Genomic DNA, 13809 nt, shown 5'->3' with positions numbered 1-13809 from the left:
CTGTCACAGGTACCAACAAACACAGAGCTTCTTTACATGTCTGTGTTAAGTACTCACGATAATGATGTGAATCCAGTGCAAATTTCTGGTTTTTGTTTCATGATGAACAAACTGTGGCTAAGGCAAGGCGAGCATCATGCCTAAGCTGACACAGAGTATATCTGAGTATTGGGCTTGTATGTATGTCTATGCCCCACATGTGTGCCTGGTACCCATACTGTTCAGAAGAGGGTAACAAATCCCCTGGATGTGGAATTATGGGTGGTTATGGGCCACCATGTGAGTGCTGGGAACTGAAACTGGGTCCTCTGCAAAAACAGCAGATTCTTGGGCCACCTCTCCACCATCAATGTCAGGATTTCTAATGCCAAGCCTTCTGCTTTAAGAGCGCACTTTGCTACGGTGCTTGTGGGAACAGGAGTGTTAGATAGGGTTAGAGGGAGATTAGATTTCTCGGGAGGGGATAGAGAGGGTGAACAGTGCTATTATTACTACAGCTGATATTTCTATACAGGTACTAGTTAGGGGCTTGCGTATATTTATTTAATCCTACCAACCTTCCAAAGTAAATATTGTGTCTTTTAGTGCAATCAAGAAAACTCCTCATACTTTCCTGACTAGATGACTTGGGTAAGCTTTTAACTTCTCTGGACCCAAGTTTTACTGATTATAAAGTGGGAATTAGCATATGTTTAGTAACCCTCTCTACTGGGTCTTATCCACATACAATTATGGAAAATAATTTTAAACCAAAGTAAAAAGACATATAAAGACAAACATGTTTTCTATAGTTTCCCTCTCTCTCTTTCTCTCTCTCTCTCTCTCTCTCCCATCTCCCCTCTCCACCTCTCTCTCTTTATAATGAGACTATTGGAATAGACTGGAACTACAAGGTGATGGAAATGCTAATAAGAGGTGAATATGCTAAAAATATTATATATTTATTTAATGAAACTGTCTTCTTCTTTTTTTTTTTTTTTTTTTTTCGAGATAGGGTTTTTCTGTGTAGCCTTGGCTGTCCTGGACTCACACTGTAGACCAGGCTGGCCTCAAACTCACAAGGATCTACCTACCTCTGCCTCCCAAGTGCTGGGATTGAAGACATGCACCACCACCGCCCGGCTAATAAAACTGTCTTTATGAAGGCCATTGCAATGTACAATGAGTATATACTAATAAAGAAAATAATGAGTCAAGCTACAAAAATTACCTGCTTAGCAAGATATGGCCTAGTGCAGTAAATAGTGGTGCAAATGTTAAGGGCGTCACCAATCACTATTTGATTGCTCCGTAGGCTGAACCACATATCTAACACTTTCAACAAGGCCAAGAACCTGTAGCTAGATAGATCATGGTCACTAAGGGTAAACCTACTACTAAGTTGCTAAATGAACATACCAATAAAATGACTTCTAATGCCATTGCTATGCCTATTGATTAGTGACGGTCGCAACTCTCCTTACAGAAGTCTCTTCTTGCAATAGATGGGAATTAATACAGAGACGTACAACTGGCCAGAGTGCAGAGAATAAAGGATTTCAGAATGCTTAGCTCTAAATGGGATGTCTATATCACATCTCTCTCCTGAAGGCTCAGATATCTATGTAGAAGAGGGAACAGGAAGATTGTAAGAGCCAGAGATGTGGGGCTGGAGAGATGGCTCAGAAGTTAAGAGCACTGCCTGCTCTTCCAAAGGTCCTGAGTTCAATTCCCAGCAATGACATGGTGGCTCACAACCATCTGTAATGAGATCTGGTGCCCTCTTCTGGCTTGCAGGCAAACAGGCAGGCTGAACACTGTAAACATAATAAATAAATAAATCTCTTTTAAAAAAGAGAGAGAGAGAGATAGGTAGCACACATGAATTAGCAGAGATTGTGACAGCATGCAGAAGATATACATAAGATCAAACCAGACAAAATTTCAGCACAGAAGAGGGGATGACCACGAAGTCCCATCCCTTGCTGAGGACTTACTGCCAGTGTTGTTGGGAGAGGGAAAGTCAGTTCTTTTCCAATATGGAACAACACCTGCATATCAACCACACCCCAGGGCAAGAGTAATCAGCCAACACAAACTGGACTTGGTTTCGGAGAGGTGGAGAATCAGATCATCAATAGTGAACTTAAATCAGTGTAGGAGCATCATAATATAAATCCTCCTTTCCATCAAAGACTCAGTAAAAGTTGCAACGTTTGTTTGTTTGTTTGACCAGACAGGGTCTCGTATAGTCCTCATCTATGTAATTGAAGATGATCTTAAATTTCTCATCCTCTGCTTCCACCTCCACCTCCACCTCCACCTCCCAAATGCCGGGATTACAGGCATGCATCGGTCTCCATGCTCAGTTTTATGCAGTGGTGAGGATTAGCCTCAGGGATTCATGCATGCTTGGCAAGCACCCTGTCAGCCCCAGCTCCATACAATCGGCTTGACATGCTGTGTGTGACTATTCATTGAGTTAAACATCTATGAGACACTATGCAGAACAACAAAAGAGTCCCAGAACAGGACAAATCTAAAAGAGGTGATATTTGGAACATGAGCTAAGAATTGGAAGGCCGTCTTTGGAATTCAAAGACCTCCTGAGGGGATGCTAGGTTTTCCATAGTCCATGGAAGGGAATCACTTATACCCACCTGAAGAGTCAAGATAATTCTAGGCAGCACCCTGAGTTCAGAGGTACAGAACCTAAAACAGAACAGGGACTTTTTTTTCTTTCAGTTTTTCAAGACAGGGTTTCCCTGTTTAGCCTGGGCTGTCTTGGACTCACTTTGTAGATCAGGCTGGCCTTGAACTCACATCGATCTATTGCCTCTGCCTCCCAAGTGCTGGGATTAAAGGTGCACACCACCCACCCTGGCCTCAGAACAGGGCCTTTTAAAGGTAAATAACTAAAAAAAAAATTCAATGTATCTTATTGTTATGTAGCTCTTCCAAATGAAAACTGTTCCAATATGTTCAGTGTATGCACATACATAGAATTTATATGTGTATAGCATATGTATTGTTCATGTGTATATCTGTACATGCTCTGCAAGGTATATCTCTGTGTGTGTGTGTGTGTGTGTGTGTGTGTGTGTGTGTGTATACACGAGAAGTTGACATTGGAGATATTCCTTGGTGGCTCTCTGCTTTATATTTTGAGCCAGGGTGTTTCACTAGACCTGGAACTCATCAATTCTGCTAGGCTGACTGGCCAGTGAACTTCCGAGACCTACCTGCCTGTCTAGAGCCCTCGCAGCACTGGGGTTCACAGACTTGTGCCGCCATCACTTTTACTTAAGTGCTGGGTATATGAATTCAGGTTCTCACGTTTGAGCACGCGCTTTGCCAACCGAACCATTTCCTTACACCCACAGAATTTCACATTGCCATTGCATAATGTACTACCCTGTTTGAAAGATGCAAGTCTCAAGGGAGATACCACAAGCGGCAAGTGGTTCACCAGGAGACAAAGACAGGCCCAACATGCATCTGAATTAGTGGCTCTTATGGTTTCTCTAACAGGAGTTGGTGTTATTTTGGTACTGTCAAGCCCTGTGTGGGAATTGTGACAGCAGGCTGACATTGATTGGAAGTGCCAGCGAAGACAGTATAGTAAAACACTTGAATATTTCTGTAAATGAACTTCTAGGAGGCTTAGCTTTCTCAAGTACAAAATGTTGATAATGACACCCATCTTGCTCAGTTATTTACAAGAGGAAAAGAGACAATTTGGGTGAGCACACTTTGAAAGCAAAAGTGCATTATATAAATGTTATTCGCAATGCTGAGAAGAAATAGTATTTAGAACATTTTTCTTCATCAATCTACTCAACTTCCAGCTACATTTTGGTAATGAAGATCCAACCCCATCCCTAAAGAGAAATCAATGTCCTCTCATCAAAGCAAAACACAAAAAAGAACACTTAAATTTATCATTAGTGTGCATCAGCTAGTTCATATATTCCGTTAAGTCCTTATACTGAATATTTCCACTGCATTATAAGCCAAAAAGAGAGATGAGAGGAGCCAGCTGGCTACTGGGGAAAGTGCTTTCTCATCCGTTAGAGAATCTTGCTCATCCATCAAAGGGTTTTCCCAGGATTGGATGCTTTTCTCATTTGCTCCCTCTTCCTGCTCTGGTGAGTCTCTGGGTCCTTCAGTCAATTGTAAATCACCTCCTCACTACAGAATACCCTTCACGGGGGTCCCTTTCATCAACCTTCCCCCCATCAACTCTCCTTTAAGTACTGATATATATTTTTCTCTCACAACTGGTAACCCCAAGCTACCAAATAAAGATATTTAATAGCCATTCTTGTTCTGCAACAAGAAATCAATATACTAAAGGAAAATATAGATTTTTTTTTTCAGGGTAGAACAAGAAAGCTCTAGGGGGTGGAACATCTGTCATCTTCATAGAGTGTGCCAAAGCTTCTCATAAATGGAATTTTGCCTTTGAGCTCATTCTCTTCATAAGCATTAAAGGTAAGAGTGATGACTGTTTGTTTTGTGCTCATGTGCTAGAGCCAGAGTTACGAAGTACATTTATGAGAAATAGAAGGATTTATAAGTGCATCACTTGAACACATTAGTAAAAAAGCACCATTAGAAGCCATGTTAATTTTAATCCGTGTGTAAAGACTATGGACAAAGAAATGGGGTGGGGGGGTGGGGGGACTTTCTCTTCTTAAAGGTGATGTCAACCAAGTCTGTCCTTTGATAAGGACTCAAAACTGTCAGTGTAGGTTAATTCCTTCCTGGGCTTGCTGCTGCTTAGACCAACACCCATTGCATTTTCCCATCTACAGTTAGATTTAGTGAGACAAAGCTATTGGAAATGTGCTTGGTTCTGAGAATTAGACTTGTATCTTGTATACTTTTTCTCATCTAGTACTTGTAATTTACCCAGTGAGGAAGGCTCCTGAGGCTGAAGGAATGGGGGCAAGCAGAGGTTAATGGCTTTCTCCAGCTCTATTGTTCTATGAAGCAAGCAGTGCCAGCCACCTAACCCTACATACAGCCCCTGTCCTGAAGCTGTGTGTGGAATTCCTTCCATGTTTCTCATATAAGTCTTCAAATGTCCTCTCTCTGTTTGGCTTCTGTGCTCCTTACTGTAACAATTACTTCTATAAATATTACTTTCCTGAACAAAACCTGCATTTTGTAATGATAAAAATAACAGTTGCCATTGGAAGCTCCACCATATGAATAAGTGTTCCTGGGCTGGCCTCTCACAGAGTTACATTCCTGCCTGGCATAGGCTACAGTTTCTTCCTCATCCTGTGTCAGGGAATTAGGGAATAAAAATGGAAGAAATAAGAAAAACATCACTGTTTTGGTTGGAGTCAAGCCTTTGGACTCCTGACATGTGAGATTAAAGCTACTTTGTGTACCCCACAGTCACTGTGTGGATTGAGACAATGCATATAATAGTTTTGGGAGTTGCCAGAGCTGTGTCAGCACTTAGCATGTGATCTCAACAAGTCATCAGTCTGAAGTTCAGTTTTAGCACCCGGAGGGAGAATCCTAGCTATGTATGACTCAAGGGAATTGTGAGGGTTACAACAGCTTGGTTCTTAATACCAAGCGGTTGCATCTGAATTTCGCCGGTACTCTTTTAAAGTGTGTTTTCAAGACCTTGTTTCTTGCCAAGTTTTTCAAGTGCCTCTCTCCCTCCTTCTGTTCCTCATCCTCTCATCCCTGAGTCAAGTGGAAACCCTCAGGGGTCTTCCCTACTTTAGCATTGCTTCTATAGCAAGGTCACAGACACACAGGTTCTACCTGCCCTCTCCCACTAAGGCTCCCACACTACCAATTTACGCTACAATTTCCAACTCTTTCCTCATTGGAATCACTAATCTAGTATATGCCAGAGATTCCTGTTGAAAGGCCACTTCTGATTCAGAGGGCTGGAATGTGGGACTGATTTTGCATTTCTAATGACCTTTCAGTCCATGGGCCACACTTTGAGAAGTAACAACTTAGCTTCTGTGCTACACCAAATGTCACCTAGGCAGAGCCACTGCAATCACATGTCTTCACATAAGGCCCTTGGTCTTTTCCACGGGTCACTTACAGGATTCTCAGGTCTGTGTGACAGAAGCTACTGTCTACTTCTGAAATCTATGCTTTCTCCATGGTGAGAGAGGCAACGTTCCTCCATTTTTTTCCTGGGTACTCTGCTACCCAGGAGAAAATGATTTTTTCCAGTTCCCTGCTAGCTAGATACGAAGGTGTGATAGACAGAGCTTCAGGTGTAAGGAGGAATGGCTTGTGATGCTTTCAGGAAGTATCCTTACTAAGACAGGCCAGGCCCGCTTTACTCCCTTTCCTAATTCCTGTTGGTTGTGAAGGAATCGTGGTGATGGATATTTGTGGTGATGGATGTTCAACATTTTAGGTCAGAAGGTGGGCGTGGCAACCGTGTAGAACAAGCCATTGTCTTAGTACTTCTTCTGTTGCTATAACTTAATAATGCAGACCAACACACACACACACACACACACACACACACACACACACACACACACACATCTGGTTTATTCAACTCATGGTTCAGAAGGCAATGCCTGGGGAAATCTCTCCTAAGGTAAGGTGGTGGTGTGCAGAGTCCCAAAGTGGCACAGAGCACCTCATGGAAAAACAGCATCTTTGTTCAGTTAGTTAGTTAGTTAGTTAGTTAGTTAGTTTGTTTGTTTCTTTCTTTCTTTCTTTCTTTCTTTCTTTCTTTCTTTCTTTCAACAAAGCCACAGTCCCATTGGATTAGGGCCCTACCCTTATTGCCTCGTTTAACCTCAATTATCTCCCAAAGGTCCCACCTCTAAATACTGTAGTTGAGATTACATTTCCACCCTCTTACTACCTCACTCTGGGATTAAATTGCAACATGAGCTTTGGTGGAGATATTAAAACCGTGGCACCTACTTCCAACTCAAGTCACAAGAATGAGGTGTGTAAAGGTTGACCGAGATCTTTGGGATTCTGGTTCTCTTGGCTCTCAGGGTCTTCCTGCCTCTCCTTCTCACTACTGGGGTTACAGACATGGCAAAGAAAGGAAAGGATGGGATTTGGTTTTAGTAAGTTTTGTCATGCTCAGCTTTTTATGTGGGTGCTGGGATTTGAACTTAGCTCCCTATGCTTGCAGAGAAAAGGCTAACCCACTGAACCATATCCTCAGCCCCAAGTTTTAATTTTCTTGATCATGTGAGGTGACAATTCTTTAATATAGATCTTTGTGCACACCTGGGAGAATTCTAAATACATTCATCACAAAATTTACCACTTTCAGCACAATAAACAAAGTCCCTAATTTGTTTTTCCTCCCAAGTCCCCTCCCAGCACTCTCTTTATGACAGGGTCTCATGCAGCCCAGGCTGGCTTCCAATTTGTTGTGTAGCCTAAGATGATCTTGAACTTCTGATCTTCTTGCTTCCACCTCCCAAGTGCTGGGATTGCAGACAAGTGCCACCGCACTTAGTTATGCAGTGCTCAGAATCCATCCCAGGGATTCGTGCATGCTAGACCACATCCTACCAACTGAACCACATCTCCAACCCTGGTTAACCCTATTTTTTTAAACAAGTTAACACAGCCTGAAAACTGTAAAATGGACAGCCCAAAGTCAACCAGTAGAAACACAGAGCATGCGGTTTTGAGCTTGTTTTCCTAACAGGCCGCACTGCATGAGCGAGGTAACCTCCATGTGAACTCCCAGCACCAGCCAGTTCTTCTTCTGCTCTTTGCTGTAGTCATCAACTGTCATGGCGTGGATATACCTTCATGTGTCTCCATAATTTTCATTTAAACCATAGTATAATGTAGTAGATGCATACATATTCGTCATTCGCTCTATCTTCATTATTACCAGAACTTCAGATTGTTTGACATGACGATAAGCTCATTTAAAGAAAGAAAGAAAGAGAGAGAGAAAGAGAGAAAGAAAAAGAAAGAAAGAAGAAATGCAAATCAAAATGACTCTGAGATTCCATCTTACACCCATCAGAATGGCTAAGATCAAAAACTCAAGTGTTCTATCTTCATTATTACCAGAACTTCAGATTGTTTGACATGACAATAAGCTCAGTTTAAGAAAGAAAGAAAGAAGAAATGCAAATCAAAAAGACTCTGAGTTTCCATCTTACACCCATCAGAATGGCTAAGATCAAAAACTCAAGTGACACCACATGCCAGTGAGGATGTGGAGAAAGAGGAACACTCCTCCATTGTGTGTGGGAGTGCAAACTGGTACAACGACTTTGGAAATCTATCTGGAACTTTCTCAGAAAACTGGGAATAGGGCTACCTCAAGACCTAGCTATTCCATTCCTTGGAATATACCCAGAGGATGCTCCACCACACAACAAGGACATATGCTCAACCATGTTCATAGCAGCCTTATTCATAATAGCCAGAATCTGGAAACAACCTAGATGTCCCTCAGTCGAAGAATGCGTAAAGAAACTGTGGTACATTTACAGTATGGAATACTACTCAGCTATTACAAACAAGGAAATCCTGAAATTTTTGGACAAATGGATGGAACCAGAAATGATCATACTGAGTGAGTTAACCCAGAAAGACTCATATGGTGTATACTTACTTATAATTGGGCACTAGCCCCAAAAGAGATGTCCAATGAAAATCTTCACTTACCAGGAGATTGGGATAGATGTGAGGACCTCCTATTAATACTCTAGATGAAAGATGTATGGGCTAATGGAGAAATAGAAAGACCCAGAAAGTCCTAAAAACCCACAAGAAGAACATCATAATGGGTGGATCTAGGCCCAGGGGGTTCTGCTCAAACTACTGTACCAACCAAGGACAATACATGCAGTAAACATTGAACCCCTAATCAGATCTAGCCAACAGACAGGACATTATCCACAGTTGTGTGGAGAGTGGGGACTGACTCTGACATGAACTCTGGTGCCCCATATCTGACCACTTCGCCCTGTTGGGGAGGCCTGGTGGCACTCAGAGAAAGAATAAGCAGGCTACCAAGATGAGACTTGATAGGCTGTGACCATATGGTGGGGGAGGAGGTCCCCTTCTGTCACAGACCTAGGCAAGGGGACTAGGGTGAAAACGGGAGGGAGGGAGGAATGGGAGGACAGAAGTGAGGGGATAACAATTGAGATGTAATCTGAAAAAAATTAATTAAATAAAACATTTTTTAAAAAGAAAGAAAGAGAGAAACAAAGAAAAAAAGAATATCCGAAGCTACACCTGTAAAGGCCCACCAACATGGCTGCTCAAATGTGAGCCAAACAAGGACTCCAAAGAACATGCCAAACTGGTCAGGGAAAAAGTCCATGTGGCCTCAATCCTACACAAAGAACTATAGGCACCTAAGAAAAGCTGGGAGCAGAGCAGATGTTCCTACCCAGGAAAGAGCACAGCAATTGTTTGTCTAGTGTGAAATAGTCAGTCCTGAAAACATTTATACAAGTAACAATATATAGACTCAAAGGCTCCATTTAGGAATATATGTTTATGCAAATATACACATGAACTCAGTAACAGTTGGTGAAAAAGAGGCCATGAATTTGAAGGGAAGGGTAGTGAGGAGGGGGGTATGGGAGGGCTTGGAGGGAGGAAAAGGAAGGGAGAGATATTGTAGTTAAAACACAGTCTCAAAAAGAAAAAGAAACACATCACTTGCCACTTCTTTGGCTGCTGGGTAGATGCAATGCCTAATATAGGTTGCCAACTGACTGGATCTGGCATGAACTAGGAGACAAGCATCTGAGCCCACCTGTGAGAACTTTCTTGGTTAGGTTAATTGAAGTGCGAGGTCCGCTCTACCTATGAATGGCACCTTCTGGTCATCACCCAGATATAAAGAGATTCAAAGGAAATGCTTTGTGCTCTTTGTCTGCTTGACTTAGTATTTCACAGGGGAAATTATCTACCATTTGGGAGTTTATCTACCCTCTTGCTGCTGACATACTTTGTTCATATCAGAACCTGTCGGGGGAGGGTCTTGTGCACTGTGTTTTCAGATCATGATTTCAGTGCCCTGAGATCTGGTTACTGTCCTGCCATGGGCATTGTTATGAATGTTGAACCACTTCCTGTACCCATGTAACGTAAACAGTGTTCCCTAATTATCCCTGATTGGCTAATAAAGATGCTGAAGCCTATGACTGGGCAGAAGAGAGGTAGGGAGAGGTAGGGAGAGTTTAGGTCCCTGGGCTTAGGGTTAAGAGACCATAAGGATGAGAAAGAAGCAGAAGAGGGAAAAGCTTCCATGGGGCAAGATGAACAGTGATGCATCCATCCATGAGGACAGACTGGTGGAGCAGAAGCCACCCGGGAGTCATCAGATTGGCAAGTGATTGGCTTTTATGTGGGCTTTAAGGGTAATAGGATTAGAATAGCTTGGAATCTGCCCAACATAGTACCTACAGTTTAATTATAAATCATAGTCTCTTTGTGTCTATTATCTTGGAAGCTAATGGGATTTTTAAAAAACTGTTGCCTTATTAATTAGTATTCTACAAGAACCCCCACTTCTTTGACCTTCCAATGTGAACTAAAACCAAGAATCCTTCAGACTATTTGAAATGCAAACCTGCGAAAGGGACACTCAGCCCCCCCCCCCCCCGCCAAAGGGTCGGGACCCACAGGTTGAGAACTGCTGCTCTAGAGCACCCCAATGCAGTGGGGACGACTCTGTAACCCAGATCTGCTGGTGCAGCTACATGGTGTTCTGCTGGAGAGGGGCTGCTGGCTTCTTTCCCATGACCTGTGCCCTCACCTTTTTCCCTCACCATTTTTTTTTTTTTTTCTTCTTTTCTCTGCAGCTGGGATGGAGGCCTGCAGGATGGACCAAGCACGAGACTGAGGCCACAGGAAGAATCTATTGGTGCAAAAACATGGCACATTTTCTTGAGAGGGCTGTCATAACAAATGCTGTGCTGTGGCAGCTTAAACAACAGAATCTACTTCTTCACAGTTTGGGGGGTCCAAGATCCAAGATGGAGCTGTCCACAGGATGGGAGTCCTCCTCTTCTGGCTTGCAAACTGTCGCTTTCTTGCTGTGTCCACACAAGTTCTTTCCTCTTCATGTGTTTTTCTTCCTGGTGCCTCTCTGAGTCAATGCTTCTTTTTCTTGTAAGTTAAGAATGATTTAAGAGTCCCATTTTTAACTACATCATCTTTTCCTGATTTGCTAAGGATCAGATAGGGGGCCTTGCATATGCTAGGCGAGTGCTCAACCACTGAGCTACACACCCAGACCCCTTAATTACTGCTTTCAAACCCAGTTCTCCAATACAGTCACCTTTCTAGGTACTAGAGAACTGGGGCTCTAATATGAATTTAGAAACATGAATTTAGAAGAAAAGGGCACAAAACAACCTCTTGCCCGTGGGGGACCCTACCTAGTACTTGCTGGCATTGTAGAGCTTTTATACATCCCCCAACACCACCTCCTAGGCTCCACTAACATGAGAAAGATGTCTGCATCTCACTGAGCTTTGGTCTTTGCATGTCTCACCCATGCAGGTAGCTGTATCCCTTAACTGATAGGTAGCATCTCACTTCAGCTATTCTGCTCACCTCTTTTGAATCCTGTGTGGAGTGGAGTACTCTCTTCCATTAAAACAAATTATTCAATTGAACCGGTCTATCTAGAGTTGTTGATAGCTGTAAAATTTGAGTTAGCTAAAATATAACCTTAAAAAGCAAGATCTGGCTGGGTTCATTGGGGCACACCTTTAATCCTAGAGCTCAGGAGGCAGATGTAGGTGGGTCTGTAAATTTGAGGCCAGCCTGGTCTACAGAGTGAGTTCCAGGATAGCCCTGGAACTCAGTAATGCCCTGTCTCAAAAACAGACAAACAAAAAACTGACTGACTGACTAAATATATATATATATATATATATATATATATATATATATATATATATATATATATATATGCAATATCAGGACAATCTGAGGTCATCCTAAATCCAGTTAATTGAGTGATTCCTTGCCATAAGGGGACACAAGTGAATGACTTAAGCTTTTACTTTTTCATGTTTTAAACATTGCCTTCATAAACGTAAACATCTCTATATGCACATTTCAAATAGTAGCAGAAATCCTAGCATTGTAAGTAAGAACTCATAAAATAATTATTTTCTGAGGTTGGTGATTCAGGGTTGTGACAGTTCTGCAGCAATGCATCTGGGGAAACTGGCGTTTTGAATGTTGTGCATTATTGTTCATTGGCGTTTCATCTGAATCCTATCAGCATCTTCCTGATGAGTGCATACTTATTTTTATGCTTGGCTTCAATAATGCTGAACCACCTCATAGGAGGGCTTTGCAGAAGTACTAATGAGTGCGATGGCCATGCATTTTGCAAATCTGAAGTCCTATCAAAGTGTCCAGTGCAATAGTAATATGGTACCTCAGAAGCTAAAATAATGCCATCATATGCAAGTCTAGAAGAGGAGCTGAGGGCCTACAAAAAAAGGCCAGCTAACTTTCATAGGCAGCCAAAGCTAAGACGCTGGGTCTGTGTATCAGAGGCAGCAGCACAACATAATAAATAATTCTAACTTTTCATCTTTAATGTTACTTTTTTCACAGTGGTTGGGTAATAATGCTATTTATATTGAAATGATAGTGTCGGGGTGATGGCTAATAGTACAGCCATCCACAAAAAACCAACTGTACTGTTAGAGTTAACAGCCCATCTTCAAAGGATTAGTAATAATTTTATTTATGAAAAAATTAAAAAATTACCATTTATCTTACCAAAATAAAAACTAGTGCTTTATCTCTCCTAAAATGAAGTATCTTTTGCTATCCTTGGCTTTCCTGCCTGTTCATGGTCTCCATAGATATTCTGATGGCTAACTATGAAAGGCAAGAGAAGGCAAGTAGGGATGAAGTTGGCATCATACATGCAAACAGTAGTTCCCTGGGACTTCCGTTTGAAGAGCCAATGATGGGGAGGCCTCAGAGAAACAGGAGAGCCAGCCTCGAAGACCAGCAGAGGGAAGTAATGCCGATTGCCTTGATACAGGCTGTGAGGTGGAGCCTGGGAGCACAGAGGTTGATCCCTATAACCCACTGCAGCCCCTCAAGAGGGTGAGTGAAGCCAAGAGGAATACAGAAGGGTGACCTTCTACCCTCAATTACTGGAGAACACACTTGTCCAATGACATACTGTCCTAGTCCAAAGGACGAATGTTAAGCTCCTGGAGGAGGAGGAGGAGGAGGAGGAGGAGGAGGAGGAGGAGGAGGGGAAGCTGCCTAGAGAAGCCAGATGAGAGCTGGGCGTGGTGGCGCACGCCTTTAATCCCAGCACTCAGGAGGCAGAGGCAGGCGGATCGCTGTGAGTTCGAGGCCAGCCTGGTCTACAAAGTGAGTCCAGGATGGCCAAGGCTATGAGAAACTCTGTCTCAAAAAACCAAAAAAAAGAGAGAGAGAGAGAGAGAAACGAGATGAACCGGCTATTATGAAGTAGGCAGAGAAGAGAAAGAAGAACCTTGCTGTAGGGATTGCTAGTGAGTCATTAAAGAAAAAATAACAAGTGGGAGAGGAACTAGAAACAAGAGTATAACTTCGGGCATCCGTGTGCCAATGGGTCATGCCTACCATAAGAACAATGGACGCTTGAAATCACATCGGAGGACAGAAAGGGCAGTGTTTTCTTTGTGGTTTCTCCAGTGTTGGGGATAGAATCCTGGGCTTCCTGCATGCTAGGCAAGCATTCTGCCATGGTTCCACATCCCAAGCAGAAAGCGCAGTCTTTTGAAGTTCATTGAATTGGGTTGTATGGGGGTGAAGCTGCTGCATGCAAAGTCTGTTGCATCAGAG

Source organism: Acomys russatus, chromosome 2, assembly GCF_903995435.1.
Source record: "Acomys russatus chromosome 2, mAcoRus1.1, whole genome shotgun sequence".
NCBI lineage: Eukaryota > Metazoa > Chordata > Mammalia > Rodentia > Muridae > Acomys > Acomys russatus.
The sequence above is the reverse complement of the archived record's forward strand: the minus strand, read 5'-3'. Positions refer to the sequence as shown.